The following is a 25,508-nucleotide window of genomic DNA, read 5'->3' as shown; positions in this document are numbered from 1 at the left end:
TTGCGCTGCCAGCACATTATGGGTTAGAAAGTGTGCTCCACGTGACTCATAAGGCTCACCACATAAAAAGATGAGTGGCATGCCTCTATTGGCACCATTTTCACTATTGAGGAGTCAAGTCATCTCGGCAGCATCTCTGCCTCATGACAGAGATGAGCATCAGTAGACCACCCACCCAGCTTCCAGGGAGATACACATCTAGCACTGCGTACTTGGTCAGCTGCTTGCTTGGCTACGGGAAAAGGACACCTGGTACACACCGGGCCCAACACAACATGGGCAACGGCTGTGGGATCCAAGTGCTGCATGACAACTCCTAAAAATAGGTGCCAGGAATTCAAAGATTCCCGTATTTGTCATACATTTAAAATATTACTTCCAGTCGTGGAGTGCTAAAAGTATCATTTAACAAGATTCTTTATTTTCCTTGAGAATTTTCCAAACTCCCTTGGCTCCCACTATTTCCCGTGGACACATTGAAGCTTTTAAATCCCAATTGCTACTCTGCCTTCTGTTTTATTCTCTGATTTGGAAACAGAAGGCTGTGGAAGTCTACCTGTCTTCTTTGACCTAACGACAGAATGCCTCTTTTGTCACGTAAACCATTTCCTACAAAAGATTTGAAATGAACGTATTTCTGACTTCTAAAAACTTGGAATGGCTTTCAAATATTTAGACTTGCCATTTTATGATTTCCTGTCCCAAAAAGACTATGGCAGAAGTGAGGTTGAGGCCGGCGAAGAAGAAATAGAGGCCACTAGCTCTCTCTCCCAAACTCTAAAACTCCTAGTACTTCGAGAACATCAAGGAAGTCTCCAGGCAGCCGTCCCACTCCCTTGTGCCTGGTAGTAAAGGCTGCCCTGCTGCACAATATGGAACGCCTATGGAGAGAGGGGAAGAGAGATGGGGGGAGGGAGAGAAGAGAGGAAGAGAGAGAGAGAGAGAGAGACAGTGGGAGAGAGAGAGAGAGAGATAGAGAGAGAGGCTCAAAGCAAGAGCTTGATTCAGAGAGAGAAAGTGACCATGGAAGCAATCCAAAGAATACAGTGCGTGGAAGGATAGTGGTATACGTGTATGGTGACCAGATTTGCAAGATGAAAAACAAGGGACGACCAATAACATAAAAGAAGGACTACCCCCACACAGCCCATCCCTCAAACAGCCATCCACCCAGTATTTTCAGCATTGCTCCTACTCCTATAAATTGCACGCTTTTGACTGTGGAAATAAGCTTCTTAATAATAAAAAGAGCTTTTGATTTGATGCATGTTACAAGCCCTGCTGTTCATTCATTTAAAAGTAGTCTCTGTGGCACAGTTAATGCGTGTGCCTGGTTCCTATACGTTTGTGGGGTTTGCCATGGCAAAACTATGTGTGTAGTTTAATGTATACATAGATTAAAATGGTTGCCGACCCTTCCTTTCCACAAAAAAAACAGGACTGCCCCCCACCCCCTTTCTCAAAACCGGGACAGGGTTTTTAAATATAAAAACAACTGTCGGGATGGGAACGGAGGGCCCAATTCCAGTACTGTCCTGGGCAAAAACGGGACGTCTGGTCACCCTAGATAAGTGGTGGTATGCGTGAGAGTGGCAAAGAAGAAAAGCAAGGAAAGCCACCTTCCTGCTCATCTGGGTATGTCTAAAATGTATTAACATGTTATTTTTTTGATGTGGTGGCGTTTCCCTGCTATTTGCCCCATCAGAGATCTTGTTCTGCACAACTCACCAATACCAGATTCGTAATTTGCATCATGCCTGCACATGCCAGGGCAACATCATTGATGCAGGATGTAACAACATTTATGCAAAGATGCAGAGAAAAGTGCAGAATTTATAAACATAAATGTGAGTGCAGCCTGCACATAGCATTTGGAAAAGACACGTGCGAGGAAAGGTGCGATGTCAGTAGTGCACCTACAACAAGAGCTCATGTCCAAAGGAAGGGGCAGGCACTGACATAAATCTCTTCAGTTGCATAGGAAAATCCAATATCCTTTTGATAATTCGGAGAACAGGCAATTTTGTTTTCCTGACATCACAACATTTCATGGGGAAAGCAAACATTGCATTGGGCCTGTATCCTTTCTGTTTATTTTGTTACATTTATTTATTGCATTTCATTACACGCCCAAAGCCTTGGCTGTCACGGCGTAGGTTACATACATCATAGGCATCTTAAACAGTTACAAATATCTTGGGAATCTTAGGCAGTTACATAGCTATGAAGAGGACAGGTGGGTTCCACAAAATAAACGCCAGGTACATACCGATTAGGCAGCATACAGACTGAGGAGGCATGCTGTGTTGCACTTACGCTGTTAGTATTTGTTAAACAACCAGGTTTTTAGTTGTTTCTTGAACTTTGGGAAGGAAGTTTTGTTGCTAAGGTGGGTGGGAAGCGAGTTTCAGATGCGAGGTGTGGAGGAGGCAAGAGCGCTAATATGGTTATTCATGGTGAGATTGGAGTCTCCGCCGAAAACTGCCTGACACTTGCCAGAGCCCTTATCCTAACAAAAATAGACTACTGCAACGTTCTACTGTTAGGTACCTCAAAAAAGAACTTAAACAAACTGCCACTCCTCCAAAACAAAGCCCTTAGAGCAGCTCGGGGTAGTAACAGAAGAGACCATATTTCTCAACACAGAAATTCTTCTTCTCTTAAGTGATAGGAGGTGGCTGCTATGACTCAAAAAGGCAGGACTGAGTCGTAAAAATCCCTGCCAGATCACTACTTCATAGAATTACCAAAACCTATTACCACTGGCATAAATGGCCCAGCTCTCTAGCTTTCCCCAAGGAATAATTGTCACAACCACTAACCCTGTAGCACTTGCCCCCACCAACCCTGTAACCCATTCACACATATTTGCCCCAGGGCTCTCCCACTGGGTTCATAAACCGTTACTACATTCTCACAGCACAGCATGTGGAACCTGGAGGGAACCCGGCTGGACCCAGGCATGACGCTCATGGCACCAGCTGCAGCATTCATCACTGGGCTGGTCGCCCAACATGGATGGAAACCAGCCCTGAATTCAGTTGTGAACAGCAGTCTAGTGTCTGGTTGTGGATGGCAATTTAAGCCACACCCAGGCATGATTCCTCACTTCCCGTTGAACTGCCCCAGGCAGCGGAACGCTCACGGTGCTCCGGAGGATCTCTCATCATTGCCGTAGCAGCCACAGTGTCCCAGGCTACGCGCAATCTACAACCTCATTGGTGAGTCTCTCCAGCTTCTTCCGCGACGCAACTCACCTGTGTCCAGTTGCCAGATCCCGTGATGACTTCTGGATCCTCCTCTGTCATTCCGCGGCTCACCTGTTTCTAGTCTTCGAGTCCCGCGACGGCTCCAGGCTCCTCCTCCATCAGTCCGCGGCTCACCTGCTCCCAGTCTTCGGCTCTCCGCGACGAACTCTGGTTCCATCACAGGCCGCTCATCTCAGAACTGCACGAGAGTGAAAGTACAGAAGTTGCATTACCAGGTAACCAGTGAAAGTGGGAATTGAATGCTTAAGGAAGCACAGTGCAAGCCTACATTAAGCAAAGTAATTTATAGCAAAGGAAGCCAACAAGAAGGCGAGGCTGAATAAAAGTAGAACAAGAACGTACTGAAGATATCAGCAGAAACCTAGTGCAAAGACTGCAGTAAGAAAAAGCAGCATATAACCAAGGAAATACAAGCCAAAAGGAAAAGACTTACAAAGAAAGCAAGGGTGAGAGCAAGAGGCATCGAGCAAGGAAAGGTACTCAAGGATCTCCATAGATGGCAGCCAATGGTCTTTGTCTAAACGGGGGAAAAAACAGAAATCCTATTGGTAGGCCCCAAAGAATCCTTAAAAAAACTGAACGAAAAATACTGCTCCTTCAGTATTGAGAACACTGTCATTACAGCCTCTACTGCAGTGTATACCAGGACTCCACCTTATAAGTGGACAGGCAAGTTAGCGCCATCTCTTCCTCAGCCGCACTAACAACAAAAATCATAATGCAGTAAAACCTCACCCGTCACCAATGAACTGCCTTAACATTGCCAGAGCCGCAATCGGTGCAAAACTCGACTATTGAAACATTCTACTCCTAGGCACCTCCAATAACAACATTAACAGATGAAAAAATCGCACAAAACAGCGACCTAAGAGCCGCCCTTAGCATCCCTGGGAGAGAGCATATCTCCCAGGCGAGAAAAGATGCTCACTGGCTCCCAATTAAGGAACGCATAACATTCAAGGCCCTCACCATCACACACAAATGCCTCGCCCAGACCGCCCCAGTCTACCTATCAGAAAGATTACACCATGCTCCAACTGACAGACCAAAACGAACCAATACTCCCACCTACTTTCAGTCCCAGGATTCAACAGAGCTAAAGCGGGCGGCTCTAGTTTAGAAGTATTAGCCCCAAAGACTTTAATACACTCCCGCTCAGCCTAAGATAAGAAGAATCTCTCACAGTATTCAGAAAGGCACTAAAAACGAAACTATTCCACTAGACTGCCACAATAATGTTACTGGTAACATCGGAACACCCCCTTCAACCTTGTCATCCAACGATCTATGCTGTCTTTGTACTTGTATCAATGCAATGTAAGAAATATCTGTACTAAGCTGTGTTCACTGTCTCTGAAACAAGCGTCATAACCTGTATGAAGCATACATTCTGTGACAGCCCTACCATGCCTTTGGGCTGCTAGGCGCTTTATAAATCCAAATAAATAAATAAATACATAAATATTTGATCATATTTTGCTCCTAGTTTTTGACGAAAGGTCCTACGGAGTTCATGTTAAAAAAAAAAGAATGTTCAGCTTGAAAGGCTCTATCAGATGGATGTGAAACTTTTTAAAATATATGTTAATTATTTAAATTAGGAAAACATGGATATCTTCATTATAAGGTGGAGTCCTGGTATACACTGCAGTAGAGGCTGTAATGACAGTGTTCTCAATACTGAAGGAGCAGTATTTGTCGTTCAGTTTTTTTAAGGATTCTTTGGGGCCTACCAATAGGATTTCTGTTTTTTCCCCGAGCCTTTACCAGTGATTTATTTATCCTAGACTCCATGCCTGTTATTCTTAACTGGAAATGAAATTGTTGTGTAAAGTGATTAGTTTGAAAAAGACATATAACACGCCCACCACAAGCCATGTCAAATGGAAAATCATATCATTTGATTTGCCTAAGTGAGAGCAATCTGATAAACTGATTAATAACATGATTACATGTATGGAATATGATGGTTTAGAAGGTTATACTTGTTTAATGCAGAAATCTCTAAGATGACATCACGCTAACTGGGAGGAAAAATTGGGTTTGGAAGTTACTCCCATCAGACGGTCCTCTTCATCAATATGCCCAATGACTACAGAGAGGTTGGTTTAGAGTGATTTCACTTTTGGAAAACTGTCCACTCACATACATTGATCATTTAGATTAGAGAAATTATACACACCTCAAAAGGGAGTGATTTCTGCTCTATAAAAGTTCAAAATCAGCGATTCTGGGGACAGTCGCTCGCATGCTATCTATCTGGTTGATGGAGGGGGAAAAGGAGAGAAAGGAGAATATATAACAACATTCCCTACTGCGCCCTAAATTGGGGACTCTGTCCCACCTGCTTAGTATCCCATAGCTAGTTATCAAAGCATTTTATGATTTCTTAACCACCATCCTAGTTCCCACCCACATACTAGGCATCCCCAAGCTAAGTAATGCTGCTGTGACCCAACTTGAGCAACCCTAAACCCCCTGTAGCCAAGCTCCAGGTGCCTCCTGTCTAATCAGTGTATCTCCAACCGAGACACCTTCACCAACCACAGGTTCGGATAACCTAGCTCTTACACCTAGCAAAACACCCCACAACCTAGGTTATAACGGCACCCTCTGTAGTCACCCCATCCCAAACTCCCTCCCCCACTGCACGCGAATCACCCAGTCTGTATCAGCTCAAAAGCTAGCACAACCCACCTCCTACAACATCAACCAAAGGACCCCAAAGATAAACACTAAGGGAAAAACCACATCTGAGGAAACCACAAAAGAGAAGCAGCACACACCTTCTTTCGATAAAAACGTTCCCATAGGTTTAAATGGTTTCGAGCTATTAGTGGCTCGACAGATCTTATCACTTTTTTACGGGTGCCGGGGAGAGAGAAAATGACTCTGGTATTAACAAGTCAACTATATACTGAAGAGAATGGAGTTCCTATTTATAATAGGAACTCCCGTCCCCTGCACACCTTTAGGTATTGGAATATATCCAAACAATTTTCTGTCAGTTTACTTAACTTGTCCCAACAGTGTTTCAAAAGTTAGTGTCTATGCACCATAATACTTCGTACTATTAATGCATTAATTTCCCAAATCCCAACCAAGAATGAAAGAAATTATAATTTCACAAGAACAATTTAGTCAAAAAGAGAGAAATTTTACTCCAAAGAGATTTTTTATCAAAATGTATAAAAAATATTTGCATAGCATACCATAGTTATATTCACTCCTTATTCAACATATGCTTAATAGTAATACTTCATCATGAATCAAAACAAATGAATCAAATTAAATCAATAACCAAGAGCTCTACGCGTTTCGAGAGTATGACTCTCTTCTTCAGGAGCAGTGATTTATAGATAAACAATTTGAAATAATACTTTTCTTGTAACACCGTTTCATCAAGAACAATAATTTTCAACAATACTTTTCAAAAACAACAGTGAATTTCAAAAAGTCGTTCTTTGTGTCTTGTGTCAGGCTTTCCGTTGTGGAATTAAGGAAACGTCATCCTATGGCATATTTGTTCTTTTTCTGATGCTCTGTAAATAGTAATGATATATGTGTTAGTGGGTTTTCTAATTAAATCGGTTTGTTTAATTCAAACATCTCTAGCATTAACCAGGTTCCTACCTGTTCACTGACGTATGATATTCCCAGAATGTGATGGCTTGTCAAAGCGATGGATTTCTACAAAGGTAAGTATGGTACGTGTGATTATCCCCTTAGGTACGTTTCTCTAAGCAATATACATTGTATTCACATATTCAAGTCTGTTAAAAATAGTGGTGAGCAAAAACTCACCATTCAGTCCTCCTTCGTGTGACACGACCGTGTTATTTGCAAATGCGGTCTGCAAGTCTGCACGCGTTGACCACGAGTCTTTCTTTACTTAGCAGTACGCCGCTGGTTGTGGTCAGTTTGTTCGTGTCTATATAAGTAAGTAAAATCTGTATCAGTATTAGGTGATTTAATGTTCTGCAGTCTGAGAAAAAGTTTAACAAGAGTACTCACTTTGCCGTGTGCACGGAGACGTGCTAATCGGTATCCTTGCTCTTCCTGCATTCACGAAACCAAAGCGGTTGCTTGGCAACTCTGCTTTAAGTTGTCATGTGATCTTGTTCACGTGATACTAAAGGATACTAAGGGATGTTGGGAAATGTAGTGCCCGATTTCCCTATTCTGAAATTAGTAATCGAGCTCATGCAATTCTGGGTGTGTTATCACATATGGGAATTAATTATTCTGTGGCTACCAACTTGTGTCCGTAGATTGTCTTTCCATAATTTCACAAGGTCATTTCCTTATTTATTTAATATATCGTTGTTATTATATACATCATGTATATAATGATTAACAGTTGTTACTTATCTTTCCACATATCTTAATGATAGTTACACATTTGTTTATTTAGGGTATAACATATTCATTAATCAACATAATTCAAATCATGCCCAGTTCTGTCTCCATTCTTTAAAATAATCATGCCAAGTTCTATCTCCATTCATTATAAAAATACACTCAAAGAGAACTCTTCATTCATACCTCTTGGTTCCAGGGCATCAGGTTTGTGAACCCAGAACATCTCTCTGCGGGAGAGTATTTGCTGTAAATTACCTCCCCTTGCGGGTCGGGTTATTATTTCCAAAACTACAAATTTCAATTGTGAAATGGTATGGTGTTGGTCTCTGAAATGTCTGGTGACTGGAGATTTTACATTTCCAGTTCTGATGTTAGATTTGTGTTCAGAAATCCGGTCTTTCACACGTCTTAGTGTTTGACCAACATAATATTTGCCACATGGACAAATGAGTCCATATATGGCACATTTGCTTTCACAGGTTGCATAATGTTGCAGATCAATTCTCTGACCAGTATATGGATGTCTTATGGATGTACCCTTTTGTACATTGTTGCATTGACTGCAATTTAAGCAGGGGAATGTTCCTTTCTTTGGGTTTAGACAGGAAACGTTGTTGTGTCGTATTTGTTCGTTCAGCTTTCACTAATGAATCCCTTAGGTTTTGCCGTCTGTTATATGCCATTAACTGTGGTTTAGGAAATAGAGTGCAGAGTTGTGGATCCATCCTAGTGATTTTCCAATTCTTTTGTAGTATCCTTTTGATATGCGCACTTTTTGTAGAATACTGTGATAAATAAATCAATGGAGGATTGGTTTTCGCTTGTTTATGCTGTTGAGTGAGGAGGTCCATTCTTTTTTTCAGTAGGCATTTCTCTTTTGCTTCTAATAGAGACCAACACCATAACATTTCACAATTGAAATTTGTAGTTTTGGAAATAATAACCCGACCCGCAAGGGGAGGTAATTTACAGCAAATACTCTCCCGCAGAGAGATGTTCTGGGTTCACAAACTTGATGCCCTGGAACCAAGAGGTATGAATGAAGAGTTCTCTTTGAGTGTATTTTTATAATGAATGGAGATAGAACTTGGCATGATTATTATAAATAATGGAGAAAGAACTGGGCATGATTTGAATTATGTTGATTAATGAATATGTTATACCCTAAATACACAAATGTGTAACTATCATTAAGCTATGTGGAAAGATAATTAACAACTGTTAATTATTATATACATGATGTAACAATGATATATTAAATAAATAAGGAAATGACGTTGTGAAATTATGGGAAGACAATCTACGGACACAAGTTGGTAGCCACAGAATAATTAATTCCCATATGTGATAACACACCCAGAATTGCATGAGCTCGATTACTAATTTCAGAATAGGGAAATCGGGCACTACATTTCCCAACATCCCTTAGTATCCTTTAGTATCACGTGAACAAGATCACATGACAACTTAAAGCAGAGTTGCCAAGCAACCGCTTTGGTTTCGTGAATGCAGGAAGAGCAAGGATACCGATTAGCACGTCTCCGTGCACACGGCAAAGTGAGTACTCTTGTTAAACTTTTTCTCAGACTGCAGAACATCAAATCACCTAATACTGATACAGATTTTACTTACTTATATAGACACGACCAAACTGACCGCAACCGGCGGCGTACTGCTAAGTAAAGAAAGACTCGCGGTCAACGCGTGCAGACTTGCAGACCGCATTTGCAAATAACACGGTCGTGTCACACGAAGTAGGACTGAATGGTGAGTTTTTGCTCACCACTATTTTTAACAGACTTGAATATGTGAATACAATGTATATTGCTTAGAGAAACGTACCTAAGGGTATAATCACACATACCATACTTACCTTTCTAGAGATCCATCGCTTTGACAAGCCATCACATTCTGGGAATATCATACATCAGTGAACAGGTAGGAACCTGGTTAATGCTAGAGATGTTTGAATTAAACTAACCACTTTAATTAGAAAAACCACTAACACATATATCAATACTATTTACAGAGCATCAGAAAAAGAACAAATATGCCATAGGATGACGTTTCCTTAATTCCACAACGGAAAGCTTGACACAAGACACAAAGAACGACTTTTTGAAATTCACTGTTGTTTTTGAAAAGTATTGTTGAAAATTATTGTTGTTGGTGAAACGGTGTTACAAGAAAAGTATTGTTTCAAATTGTTTATTTATAAATCACTGCTCCTGAAGAAGAAGAATCATACTCTCGAAACGCGTAGAGCTCTTGGTTATTGATTTAATTTGATTAATTTGTTTTAATTCATGGTGAAGTATTACTATTAAGCATATGTTGAATAAGAAGTGAATATAACTCTAGTATGCTATGCAAATATTTTTTATACATTTCGATAAAAAATCTCTTTGGAGTAAAATTTCTCTCTTTTTGACTAAATTGTTCTTGTGAAATTATAATTTCCTTCATTCTTGGTTGGGATTTGGGAAATTAATACATTAATAGTACGAAGTATTATGGTGCATAGACACAAACTTTTGAAACCTTGTTGGGACAAGTTAAGTCAATTGACAGAAAATTGTTTGGAAATATTCCAATACCTAAAGGTGTGCAGGGGACGGGAGTTCCTATTATCAATAGGAACTCCATTCTCTTCAAAAAGCACATCAGAGACAGGAAGGAAATACCTGCAAATGAATGAACCATGAGGGTATACTAGCCCTGGTTCAACAACTACAACCAAAAGGACCACAAGATAAACACCAAAAAGCAAACCGGAAAAACAAAGGAAACATCAGTAAACAACCAAATCGTGAGTACCTACAACCCCTGGTTTAACAACCACAATAAAGCAAACGCACTGAACTAATAGATTCCAAAGAACCACAGTACACAACGATACAGAAGGGGATGATGCAAGAGAAAACTCAAAGAAAGAATAAATCAAATGGAACTACAACATGCCACCCCGCCAATAAAAACAGACACAACAACAGAACACACACCCACAAGCATGACAGAAAATAGAACAAACTCTTTATACCCAAAAATCTTTATACTTAACACTGTACCTCGAGACGGATCTCCAACCAGAACAATTCACAATCACCAACAATGCTTGACGATCCACCAAGATAACAGGACCGCACTGGAAAAAGACCAGAAACACTCAGAAGCATCAAAAGGTTAAACAACACCCTCACTCCATATATCGCCAAAACACTTGGGCAACTGCAGCAACTGCAATGAGATACAGAAGAGGAACCCAATACAAAACCTAGCAGATTTACTCAATGATGAAGCAAATCCTACTGAACACACCCCACATCCTGAGAGCAGCAAGCAAAACTGCCAACAGGACCACCATATGAAGAAACCTGGAATAAAACAAAAAACTGTTATAAAAATACACATCAATTAAATCAATGCTAGATTAATGTCTAAATATGCTACAGAGATCTACGATCAACTCTACAATGGTGGATTAGACATCTTATTTGTCATAAACCTGGTTAGACAACTACAAAGTCACACAACACAGCTGCCTACCTGACAACTTCAAATGCACATAGGTAAACAGAAAAAGAAAAAGAGGAGGAGGACTTGCTTTCAAAGAACACCTGAAAATAGAAACAGACGACTGGCTAAACATCAGAAACTGTGGCTCCCTTGTCCTTCACTGACTGCTAACTCAAAAACAAACCTCATTTTCATACTCATCTATAGACCACTAACCTGCGATGCAACCTTTGTAGAGACCTTCATAGAAGCCATCATGAACATAGCCATCAAATATGACCACCTGATAATCCTCAGGGACTTCAACATATAATTTGAAGTAGAGAACACAAACTCTCAAAATCACTAATCAAGTGGCTCGAGACAATGAAACTATGCCGGATGGTAAAAGGAGAGACACACACAGCAGGACACACTCTCGAGGCAATCTTTCCTAACAAAAACCTGATCTCTACTGCGCCACCAATACAAATACTATGGAGCAATCATCTCATCATACCATTTGTGATCCAACTACCAGCCAAAGCACCCAAACAGCCCCAAAAGCTCCCCATGAACTGGAATACAATCAAAAGTAGTAACTTAAAAGAACAACTGGATTCCTCAAACCCATCACCCCCAAGCCTGGACGGAACCGACCTACATAAAAGTGCTGACCAAATCCAGAAATGGATTACCGATACAACAGACTTCAACTCCCACGGGTATGCATGGGTAGTATAGCTCAGTTTCAATGCGCTTGTCTTGAAAGCAAGATGACGCAGAGCAACTCAGCTTCGAATCCCGGGTCCGAGTTTAGCAACCTCTTCGGTATTAAACACGTTATAAAAAAACTATTATAATTATAATCCCCCGGGAAAAACCCTTCATTCCTCCACAAAAGAAAGCAGTGGCAAGGTGGTTCACACCCCATCTCAGTACAATGAAAAATAAAAAAATATGAACTTGAACTAGAATGGAGGAAAAACTACGACCAGGCAAAAAGAATAAACTATCAAAAATGAATCTGAGAATACAAAAAGCAAATTCTCAAAGCTAAAAACAAATACTATGACAACTGAATCACTATTCCGATCAACACCCAAAAAGAACTATTGAACATCATAAATGAGATGAGAACCCCACATGGATGCAAAAACACCCCCCTACATTCACAAAAACTATGCAACAACCTTGCAGACCACTTCAAAAATAAAATCACAGACATACATCGGATCATACAAATCAGACCAGTGACCAGACCGTGCACCAGGCCCGCCAAACTTGGAACCACAGAATAACTTGCAAAGCTTCACAGAAATATCAGTAGACTGATTCATCAAGCTGGTGAAACTTAGCAATAAAGCAGGATCACCAATGGACCCCTGCCCACTAGACGTCTATAAATCATTACTCACACAAGGCATGCCAATGGAATGTCACCAAAACCTCTTCAACCAACCGGTCTCAACAGGGAGAGTACTGCCGTCCATCAAATCTGCATACATCAAACCACTACTCAAGGATAATACAGGCGATGTGGAAGCCGCTCTAACTAAAGCCTGATTTCAAGCATTCCCTATCTGGCAAAACTGCTACAAACCTATGTCTGCTAACAAACACTGGGACACGTAGAAGCACACCAACTGTTGGACCAGGCACAAGTCAGCTTCAGACCCATGAGAGGGCTGGAACCCATGAGAGGGCTGGAGATGGCACTTCTCTCTATCTGGGATGACCTAAAGACCACGCAGACTCCAACCCAAACTTGGCATTGATAGTACTTGACCTCTCCACAGTATTCGACACAGTCAACCACAAAATCCTAATCAGGAGACTGGAAGAAACAGGGATCACCGATACCGCCCTGCTGTATTAAATCATTCCTATCTGAAAGAACAGAAACAGTATGGATAAAACCATCCAAATCAGCGCTGCGAGACATAACCTGTGGAGTACTGCAACGATCCTCCCTATCCCCACTCCTCTTCAACATCTACTTGACTCCATTAATCAACCTCAACAAAAAGCACGGCCTCACCTGCTACAACTATGCAGATGACACCCAAATCAGCTACAAAATCGAAGGTGTACAAGAGGAGAACACAACACTAGTAGACTGTCTGAAAGAACTCTATGAGTGGTTGAACACAAACAGCCTCACACTCAATCTGGACAAGCCAGAAATCATGATCATATCCACAAACCAGGAAAGCAACCAACACATCCCATGGCCAGCAGAACAAGGAACAGCTCTCATTCCATCAAAAATAGTCAAAAACCTTGGAATCCTAATAGACAACGAGCTAACACTAGAACTGCAAGTAAACGCAATAATCAAGAAATGCTTCTTCCATCAACACACAATCAAAAAGATCCTGCCATTCATCTCCTTTACATAAAAAACACTAGCCATCATTTCCCTTATTATGTCCAGGACAGACTACGTCAACAGCTTATACCTCGGAAAGCCGGATTATCTACTGAAGAAACTGCAACATATACAGAACGCAGCGGCCAGACTCCTCCTCAAACTAACACTAAGAGACTACGTCACTCCTGCGCTAAAGATGCTACACTGGCTGGCTGTAAAAAAAAGAATCACATTCAATACAATGTGCATAACACACAGAGCAATTCACAGCTAAGGAGCAGAATTCCTACAAAAGAAAATCACCATTTACCAGCTGACCAGAACACTGTGATCCAGCAATGACATTGACCTGGAACCAAAACAGTACACAAGGAAAAAACTTGGTGGATCAGCAATCTCTTGGCAAAAACCCGGAACACCATGCCAAGAGAAATATGACACATGAAGGACCATTTAAAATTCAGAAAACTCCTTAAAACCTGATTGTTCAACTCAGAACCAGACAAAAACGAATGAGCAACACCCACACTCCTCGGAATTAACACACATATCACAAGACGGAGGACTAAAGTGTAACATGGCAAGTGCAGGGAGGTGGAGAGACCTCCGATCGGTAGGAGAGCCGGGTCCCCATGGAGGGCCTTAAAGGAGTCTAAGGAAGGAGATGGAGGCGTCCTAGGTTGAACCACAGACAGAGGGGATAAGAGTTGAAGGAGAAAGAGTGGCGATTGAAAAGAAAGCCACGGGCACCAGGTAGATTATGTTGAAGAGGTGTCACTGCCCCCCACTGCACCCAGTTTACAGGGCCAACAAAGGAGGTGGCAGGTGCACACCAGTATAGGCCAAATGTGTAGAAACAAATTATCCAGGACAAAGGGTGGAAGGGGGATCATCGCCTCTAAATAGCCCTGCAGACAACACACAACCCTACACAAAATAAAGGAGAGAGAGCCTCCGTTCCCCTAGAGCACCACAATACGTGACACTAGCAGGGATGCGTATCACAGGTGGCCATAGCGTAGGAGGTATGATGGGGCGCTACCACTAACCAAACCCACTAAAAACCTCATCCCTCTTCTCACACCTCTCAAATTCTAAACATAATACAACCATACCCATACTGCACAACAAACCACACACACTTCACTACACCGCATACACTTCACTACACCGCAACAAAGAAACAAACCACACATAGCATTGCACAACAGCGCACGACAGCTACCGACCGAAATAAATCACACCACACTCAGCAAACGGTGTAAACCGAACTGAAGCTGCGAACAGCACATTACAGTTCCCTTGCACCTTTTCCCACTAAGTCCTTCTAACTTACCCAACCCTCTTGCTTTTCAGATCTGCCAGGGGACCACTCCGGTGGTGATAGTGTGCAGCACAAATATCCTTTACCATAACATAACAACAGAAAGGAGAATGCAATAGATTGCTCTCTTGTGGACCCATTTTTGAATCATGAAGCAGAGCACTGCAAGAGAGACCTGCCCGGATTTAAAGCCCCAGGCCTTCTTTGGTGAGAAAGACAGCAGACAGGCCTAGATACAGAAAGAAGGGTACCAGATTATGGAGGGAAGCTGAAACAATCTTTCTGATTGATGCCCACCTTTTCATAGATGGGTATAATTGAACCAGTCCTTAAGAGGGTGCCACCTGTCTGATACAGCCAAAAGCAATTCCTACCAGTATAGTGCCAACGGGAAATATAATTCTATTGGGAATTATACTCTAAAGGGGAATACATTCCCAGTCATTTGTGGTACCAAGGGGAGGGGGCAAATAAATTGACTGTACATCCTTAGAAGTTAGGGAATATTTCAGAAGTGTATGTGCTTCTGGAATAATGTATCTGATGGAATAGGTCCTAGGTGTGTGTGCTGGGAGATCTCATGACTCCTTCCCTGTTTAATGATCAAACACAGAAGAAGTATTCTGGGAGCCAAAACAATATCTCACTGTGTGCATACCTAGAAAGGTAAGGTAATTGAAGTAATTTACTGGTTACATCCCCAAGAGCTAAATCATTTAAGAAAAAAGGGGAGTATTTGCTACCTATTTTCACGCCTTTAAGTTGCCCATTGAAAATGAGAAATCTACACTTTTTCACATTAATGCTACAGAAACCCCACTGAAGACAATTATGAAACATACACTTTTATTTAGTACATTTGTAAGTGGTTCACATGCAAGAATTTTAAGTAGATTGTTTCAATTAAGTTTTAGAGAAAGCTATTGAAACTCTGACATGTCCATTGAGTAGAAGAGGAAGATGCTTATTTTCAATGAGTAAGATGTAGAGATAGTTAGATAGTCAGGGATGCTTTGATTTAATTTGGTTTCCTATAGTATGAAAATGTTATCCCAAACCCTGCTACACTGTACAACACATGGTGTATGTGTGCTCAGGATTACCCAAATGTACATATGGTGATGGGTGACCTTAGAAAATGCATGTTTACGTTAATGGCGTTTTAAATATTTAAGTTTTAACTATTTAAGTGACCAGTGTACAGATCATTCATCATCATAGCTGCCAATGGGCCTCATTACGACCCAGGCGGTAAGGGGTTTACGGCAGCGTAAACAGCACCGACCCTTACCGCCTGAGTACGAGGTCCCTTAGCGCCATGGCGGATTTAACACCTGCTTTTAGCAGGTGTTAAAATCCATGGCACTAAGGGACCATGGAGTTAATTACGCCACCGTAATTTACGGTGGCGTAATTAACGCCTTCCCCACTCCCATTATGCCCTATGGGGCAAAAATGGGAATGGGGAAGGGTAAATGGGGATTGGGGACTTACCGCCCCGCCAAGGTCGGAATGGGGCGGTAAGTCCGCCAACCACCATGGCGTAAACATAGTTTACGCCATGGTGGTAAAGTCACGGCCCAGGCGGTAACTTACCGCCTGGGTCGTAATGAGGCCCAATGTCTTTTGAATTTCAAAGATGTATACCTTGTTTATATTTAAATTGATTTACTGGTTATTATTTTTATTAATGTATGGATTTTCTGTGCAGCCCTGCGTGTTTCTTGTCCCGAAATAGGAGGGATGCTTTTGGAAATCAAAATTGTTAAATTGGGGTATGAGCTTAATGAATGTAATTCAATAAATAAAAATTGTGCATGCCTGATTGTGGGTAGGTGGAAAAATTCCCCTGAATTAGATGTCACCCGATTAAAACATCCTGCAAGTAGTAATGATCTGAAATAGCACAGACATTCAAGCGCCACATTCACAAATCACAGACGAGCAGGAACCTGGGAAGAACACTCAAACCTTAAATGGAATTGTCATCTACGCCAGCGGATGAGCACAGTTCACTCTCACTCCAGGAAAAGTCCCCTTCCTTACAGGAAAAAGGATAACAGCTCTTATTATAAAGGTAAAACAAGTTCTGCAATCAGTCTTCTTGGGTATAAAGATATCAAATGACTTTCTTGCTCATAATTCAAACATGTATACAGTTTTTGGGCCTTAAGGAGCAAATATCATATATCCAAATTTTAAATTGGCAATTTTTAAATATATTTTGTATCCATTTATCAAAACAAAAATGTCCATATATTGGAGAGAAACCTCTCGTGTTGATATAAAATTCTCATTGTCAAAAAACATAGGAATCTATTGCACATATTATAAATATTACATGTTTGTAATTATGACAAGTATATTTTAATAGCAAATCTGAATGTTATACTTTAATATGCACAACACATTTCAAGTGTGACTGTATCTCTTCTTCAGAAGAAATAGTAATTGTGATCCTAAAATATTTCCAAATAACCCACTTTTTCTAAAAAATGAAATATAACATAAGTTATGAAATGATCTATAAACTCCATAGTGTGTCATTATTGTAAAGAGCAAAATTCGCTGACCATTCACTATCGTGCACTCTTTAATCTGTGGACTCAAGCCCTCAGCCGCGGCCGCCCATCTCACCGACTGTGCAAACACAGACTAGGATGAGCCTTCCACTTTCCTGTGAACCAATACTAATCTCTCCTAACAGCAGAAATCAGGAATGTTACCAATAATCATGCATCAGCTCAACAGAGAAACCAGGGTACATATGAGATTGGGGGAGGCGATAAGTATCAGGCTCATCTGGGTGGAAAATCTCACTTCACTGACCCCAGAGACCTTTGCCATGCCTTCCCTGTTACTGACCAGCTCATCAACAATCACTCAAGATGGCCTTCAGCACTCCCCCTCTCTATCCCCCTCACCACTCCTCTCTCCTCGAGTGATCACTTTCTCCTTTACTCCCATCTCTCCCTCTCTGGCCCTCAGGCCAAGCCAACTCCAGCACTGCCACCTACCTTCTCAGTCATCCGACCCATTAAGCTTGTGTCAGATGAGGCTTTCGCCACCACTTTCTCTCCTCCTCTGGCTGACCCATATCCTGACACAGCCCTTTCCATGCTCTACTCTTCTATCTCTGATACTCTTGATGTTCTTGCCCCTGTCATGAGGATCCGCTTGACGCCCAAAGCCAAGTGCAACTCCTGGTATGACTCTGACCTTGTTACCCTTAAACGCAAGTGCAGCGTGGCTGAGAGGAAATTGTTAGCTTCTTGTGCATCCTCTGACAAACTGGCCTGCTACCTGCTCCAAAGGCAATACCGACTCTCTATCCGCACTAAGAAGAGAGCCCGCACTGAAGCCCGCGTCTCTGCAGCATCTAACAACGCGGCCAAACTCTTTAAAATCTGTAAGGAGCTATCCAATCTGCTGCAGTCTCTACTTCTCCTGTCCCCTCGCAGGACCTCTGCACAGCCCTGGCTTCTAATTTAATTTCTAAAACCAAGGACCTCCTGTCCACCCTCTCGTCCTCTCCTTCTCCTCCCCCTAGTCTCTCCTCTACCTAAGTCCCCCCTGTTGCCACCTCTCCTCCCTCTTTCTCTTCCTTTCCTCTGTTCTCCCCTGACGAGGTATCTAGACAAGTCCAATCTATGAAAGTCTCATCAAAACAGGTTCTTTCAAAACGATCAAGGACCACATTGACACCGTTGCTCCTGCCCTGGCTGACTTCTGCAACCACTCCCTTGCCACTGGAGCATTCACTTCCCCCTGAAGCACTCTCTTGTGCCCCCTCTTCCCAAGAAACCCTCAGCCGATCCTTCCTGCCCGGCTAACTATCGCCCGGTCTCCATCACTCCTTTCCTGGGCAAACTCCTGGAAAAGCTGGTCATATCCCAGCTTAATCTTCACACTGAATCTGTTGGTTGTCTCCATGGCCATCAGTCTGGGTTCAGAGCTGCCAGAATCACTAAAACATTTCTTCTGAACATCCATGAAGACCTGCTCTCTAACCTTGATTGTAATCTTCCCTCTGCCCTCATCCTACTCGATCTCTCTTGTGCCTTTGACACGGTCAACCATGCCATCCTGCTCAATCGTCTCTGTGATAACCTGGGTATCACTGATCAGGCCCTGGCCTGGTGGACCTGGTTCCTCGCTGATCAACGCTCTCACATCCAACTTGGGTTCTTCCTTTCCTCTTTCTCACTCTATATGTGTGATGCTCCCCAGGGGTCTAACCTCTCTTCCTGGCTGTTCAACCAATAACTGGCACCTCTCGCCAGCCGCATTGCTGCTCTCTTCTCCAACATTCAGTGCTATGCGGATGACACTCAGCTCATATTCAGGCTCCCCTCTGCCACCTCTTATCCTTCTCTCATCTCTGACTGTCTGTCTGCTATCCAGGTGTGGTGCGCTGCCAACGATCTCTGCCTTAATGCCAGTAAGATGGAGATTCTCCTTATCGGCACACCTGCACCCTCCTTTCCTGTCACTCTCTGGCTGGCCTCCCTTAGCCCTCTTCCTGCACCCACCTGTGAGGCTAAGAACCTCTGGGTCATCTTCAACTCCACACTCTCCTTTTCTCCTCGCATCTCTGATGTTTCTAAGAAGTCAAACTACCAACTGCACCTCCTCAGAGATATTCTTCCTTTCCTCTCCTTACCCCAGAAGCACATTGTTTCTAGAGCTCTGGTTCTCTCTAGGCTGGACTACTGCGACATCCTCTTGCTAAATCTTCCTTCTTCTACCCTCCGCTCTCTGCAAGTCATCCAGAACAGGACTGCAGTTCTTGTCTTTGGCCTCAAGCCCAGGGGTCGTATCTCTCAAGCACTGAATTCTCTGCATTGGGACCCAGCGGCAGCAAGGATTAAGTTCAAGACCCTCTGCATTGTCCACATGGCCTTATGGGGCCTGGGTCCTCAATACCCCCAGCTCTTTCTTCACAAATACCTTCCTACTCAAGCTCTTCACTCCTCCACCTCCAACTCCCTCAGGGTCAGTCGCTTCTCCAAGCAACGAGTTGGTGCTAGATCTCTTTCTTAGGCTGGGGCCTCCCTCTGGAACAGCCTCCCTACCTCTCTGAAATTTGAGGAGAACCATCTCCAGTTACGAAAGCACCTCAAGACCTTCCTCGTTGCTCCTGCCTTCTGCCTTCTTCCCACCTGCTGATTTCCTGTCTGATACTGCACTGGTCATCTGGCTACCCTCTGATTCAGGCCCAAGTTCCTGCCCACCCAGTTGCATGCACACCCGCAATGCCTCCCGGCAACCCTTGCACTTGAGTCTGTATCTGTAACCTTACGGTCCCCGTACCTGCACGTTTGGACATCTACTGTCTGCACTTACCCTTGCACCTGCAACCTGCTGGCTGCACTTCTTGTTATTGTTTGATAATATGCACAGCACTACCTCCCTCCCCTTTCCCCTGGCAATTTTCTCCTCCCCTGCACTTGCACGATCTCAATGTCACTTGGCCTGGTAAGATCATTGTCTCCCTCTGTTCCCCCTTCCTTGCCTCGTCGCTCCTTGGAACACTTGTGTATAGGTGCGTTTCAAATGCCATATAATATAATATAATATAATATAATATAATATAATATAATATAATATAATATAATATCATATCATATCATACAAGGATATGTAAATGGCAGAGGTCTGTTTTAGAAATTCCCTATAAAATAGCATATCATATAATCTAAAAAGATTTATTTCTAATGTGCCATGTACCATTTGCAAATTAAGTGATATTAATTTCTTTTACTCTTGTAGTCTCATTGGCAATAGATGTTTAAATTATGGTTTCATATGTGTGCGAAGACTGCGTAAGTATGAATGCTTGAAATTGCAATGGTGAATATGCAGTAGCAGGTTCTAAAGTTTAAATCCAATTGCCAAACGACCTAATGTGGAACTGCTACTTTGCTAAAATGAGGGAGCACATCTACTGAGAATAAACACTGCCAAATAACCTGTACTCTTGGATAGTACATATCATTAGGCAATTCTCCTCTGGACAACAGTATCAACAGCAACCTCAGACATGTTGGGCATCTTCATGAGGTAAAGCAGTGTCTTTCTAGGCCACAGAAAGTGGGACAGGCCCTGTCTGATTACTGTTATAACTTAGGGTAAAACCTCAGGCATTCCAAACTGGTAAAATTGTGGGTGCCCCACTACAGAGAACAAAAAAAGCAAAAAACCTGTTCTATGGGTCAGTCACACCCAGGAGGTCCTACGAGCACATTTGAGCTCTCTGTAACTTTTCAGAGGATACATACCCATTTGCAAATCTACCAGCCACCTGATCACCCCCTTCCTCTCTGAGTGGGCTGACCTATCTTCCTCCCTCCTGGCCTCTAACACTCAACTCCTCCTCCTTGGAGACTTCAAAACCCACTTGAATGCTCCCTGTACTGCCACAGGACTGTTTCGCGACCTTTGTGATTCTCTCTCTCTTTCCATTCTTCCCTCTGGCCCGACTCACTCTGCATGGCACACTCTTGATGTTCGATCTCCTCAGCCCTCCCCCTTTCTAACTCTCTCACCACTCCTCTCTCCTGGAGTGACCACTTTCTCCTCTCCTCTCATCTCTCTCTCTCTACCCCTCAGGCCAAGCCTATACCCATACTGCCACCCACCTTCTCGTGCACCATATTCTCAAGAAACTATAGAGGAGCAGTCACATGCCTCTGCAGGAAGTCCCGCCCTCCTACTACCTATATTCTGGGAGCCTGAGATCGTGCCTTGTTTGACACCAGCTGTTGTGACCGTCCGTGGCAAATGTTTGAGAAAAGGTAACCATTGAGAAAGCCATATCAAATGTATTCCCGAAGAGAAAACAATCTCATGGAGGAGCGTCCTAAAGGGATATGAAAATGAGAGAAAGAGGAGCTATTGACGTTATGAGAGATGAGAAGTGGCGCACTAAGAAGGTTGGCTGAAGAGGATGTATGGACGCATCAAAACCAATGACGAAGTAAAAAAGTTAATAAACATCCATATGTGAAGAGAAGATTGCACATGTGAAGAGCACTGCAGAAAATACATGCAGTTCAATAAATGCACAGATGCAGTAACGCAAGTTGATTAAGTGATCATAGAAGCTGGCTATACGTAGTGAATAGATTGCAGGCAGAACTGCCACTGTACAGAATCTGGACATCGGTGTCACAAATATAGTAAGTTCAAACTCATGGAGAAGAAGGACCGAAAGCTGTGTTGCAGCAAAGAATTAGTCAAGAAATGTGGAAGACTCTAGAAGGGCTGTCTGGCCTGGTGTCAAGGCTAAAGCAGCCAAGACTGGTTATCTATTCCTGAAGGCAGTGAACTTGAGATGCTGAATCATGCCTTATTAAGGTGCAAAGAAAGAACACCATGAGTGTCAAGTTTGTTCATTTAAGACAATTAAATACTGCAAAATAGGACGAATTGCGGTTCTATGTCATGTGGGATAAGGATGGAAACAGAGTTGGGCATGCGGTCCCAAAAATGCGATAACGTGTGCTCATACTCCCTTCAATTCCGAAAGACATGAGAATACATTGCAAAGCCAAGTTCAAAGACAATCTTCATGGCATAAGGCATGGGTGATTAGAGACGTTGGTCAAATTGGATGGGGAGGCAAAGTCATGTCCACCTCCAAGCACCTAGGTATGAGCTTACGTGCTACTAGTGAGCCGAATGTTCCAGACTGGCACAAGCGTGCCAACCAATTGTAGAGGGCTGTATAATGAAGGGCCTTATAGGTTGATAGCAAATAAAAAATGGTGTACTTAAAAACGATGAAGAATGACTTGCACTAGATGTGGGCATAAGTGGTCCACCTGACAGTAGAGGTCCAATCATAACCCGACCCCTTATAGAAAGTATACTTAGATATTCCCCTTGAACCAGTCACAAACCCCTGTAGGTTTATCTTAGTTGCCACGTAGTATGACATCACTTATGACGAGTTTTTAGTATAAAGGTGTGATTTGTTATTAAAGGCTTCAAGAATGCTTGTGTGATGTCCTTTGATGTCCGTTGTAACTCCCTGTTTTAGACAATTGATATTAAAACAGAAAATACTTTCCTTCTTCCTGAGTTGGTTAGATTATTTGGAGTCATTGGCCCTCATTACGACCCTGGCGGATTTTTTCCGCCATCGACGGACTTTTCCGCCATGGCGTAAAGTCCGTTTACGCCATGGCGGATGGCGGACTTACCGCCCCATTCCGAGGTCGGCGGGGCGGTAAGTCCCCATTGACCCATTTACCCTTCCCCATTCCCATTTCGGCCCCATAGGGCTCAATGGGAGTGGGGAAGGCGTTAATTACGCCACCGTACATTACGGTGGCGTAATTAACACCAAGGTCCCATAGCGCCATGGATTTTTATGCCCGCAAAAAGCGGGCGGAAAAGTGACCATGGCGCTCTGGGAACTCGGAATTGGCGGTAAGGGGTCGGCGCAGCTAACGCTGGCGTAAACCCCTTACCGCCAGGGTCGTAATGAGGGCCATTGTTATTCTGTAACCCATCCACTGCATGCATGCTTCCAAAAGGGTTCTAATGCTCACGTGGTAGCACTGCGGATGGTTCAAAAAGATCCAAACTAGTTTGTCCCCAGTCTTTTGGACGATCGGGCATCCTCCGCCATCTAGCCAGAAGATCGCAGGGTTTCCTGTGGCAGCGGCCAAATAGAAAACTTGCAAGTAGAATCGAGATGGTGGGCAGGTCACCCTTTGAAAAAATCCCTGCCCGTTTTCCACGGGCGCTCTGCGGACGGAAGGTGAAATGGTCAGTTGGAGGAGGAGATGATACTGAAGGCCTTATGTCGATTAATGAACGAATGGTGAGTAGACCAAGGGGAATGGCTAACTGAGGGGACAGGGTTGTGATCATTTTAAGTAACAGGAAATGTTGTGTGAAGAGATAGAAGCGCCTAGAGGCCTGACTTATGGGAGTTTCAGAAGAACATGTCTCACACTCCAGCAGGAGTAAAATAGGCTATGTGTGAGCAGGTTTGCATAAGGAGATGTTTGAAACCCTGTGACAGGGTATTTAATTCGAGGCGAGGAGAAAAAAGTGTGATCACAGAGTTTTTGTTAAATGTGAAGAGTTGACTAGTTTGTCTGTTTGTTTGTTGAGAAGAAATATTGAAGAAGTGGTAGAAGCTGTGAAGTCATTGGACAAGAGTTGAGAATTTATAGTAGCTACCCTAGTGAAGTGGTTGGTACCATTCCAAAGATAGACAGCGGTGATTGAGAAAGCAGAGGTTCTGAGCAGCAATTGTTGGGGCGCGCTCATTTTTGTGGTGTTAAAGATATTGATAAAGTGGTGAAAGTATTTTATAAAATCTGATAAATCTTGACAATAAATTGAGTCTTGTCATCATGGGAGACACTCCACTTATGCACTTATGCAACACACTGCCAAAGCACATGCCCAAGCTCAAAGAGTATAGTGTGGAATGGGTGAAAGGCACGGCAGATAAGATGTTCATGCCATGGCCACCACGGGATCACTGTCAAAAGCGGTATTGCAACAGATGACCACATCTTGCAAGCTTCGTACCCAGGGAAGAAGTTGGAGAAAAGGATAGCTATTTTAGAGCTCTGGAAGATGTACTAGGAAGGAAGGGAAGATCCACCACCTGGGGAGTGGATGCTTAGTCAGCGAAAGGAAGAAGGTGTCGAGCCTCCAGCTCCCCTTATCTCGCTCGAAGTAAAAGGCGCTAGTGCGGAAGAAATAAGGTTGCATCCTTTAAAGGAACTAAAAGCAGCAACGTGGTATAGTAACCCAATATATGATCCACCTGTAGTCCAGAGGAGAATAAGAGAAGGGGAGAGATCTTTAAGATCATACAAGACAAAACAGAGAAGTGTGAGTGTTCGAACGTATCAACAGAGATAGAAAGAGAGATTAACAGATAGAAAGGAGAAAAGTGTAAAGCTGCCGAGGTAGCATTTGTGCAGAACAAATGGGGGTGGACAGATATTACTTAAATTGGACGGGAAAAGCATTGAGGAAGTCAGGCAAAGGGAAGATAAGGACGAGCAAGACAGAAGGAACAAGGAACGGGAGAATAGATTGAAAGAAGATGAGCATAAAAGAAAGAGTAGGGAGCGACGAGCGCAGATCTATCAGGAGGAGCAACAACAGAAAGAAGAAAGAGCAGTGGAGCAAAGAGAATATGACAATAGACAGAGAGTGATAGAAGAAAGGGATAGAAGAGAGAGGAAGAGAGAGGAGGAGGAAGTGCAAAAATTAAGGGACAAAAGAATGCAGAGATGAAGAGAAGATGACGAAAGAAGGGCAGGAGTAAGAAGGGAAGAACAGAGACAAGAGGGAGATATAGTTAGATGGGAGGCGAGAAAGCAAAGAAAATTAGATGAAGAAATAGAACAAAGAAGGAGGCATCAGGGTCTTGACGCCAGTATCAGTTGTAAAGAACCAGTAGGACTCAGCCCAGCAATACGATGGGACAGAATAGAAGAGTTCCTTCTGATAAAGGAAGCAACACCAGGGGCATTTAGAGTCATACTAGAAGAATAAAGATTTGATGAGGAGAGCATTGGGGAAAGGATTGATAAGGTTTGTCATCAATTGAGGCGAAATAACGAGTGAAAAACCCAAGAGAGCAATGATCGCTCCATAATGCCTCGAGAACAGTGGGAGGAAGAAAGCCTGCTCAGCTACGAGC

This window comes from Ambystoma mexicanum, chromosome 8 (assembly GCF_040938575.1).
Source record: "Ambystoma mexicanum isolate Mex_15411 chromosome 8, UKY_AmexF1_1, whole genome shotgun sequence".
Taxonomy (NCBI): Eukaryota; Metazoa; Chordata; class Amphibia; order Caudata; family Ambystomatidae; genus Ambystoma; species Ambystoma mexicanum.
This window is presented reverse-complemented; position numbering follows the sequence as displayed.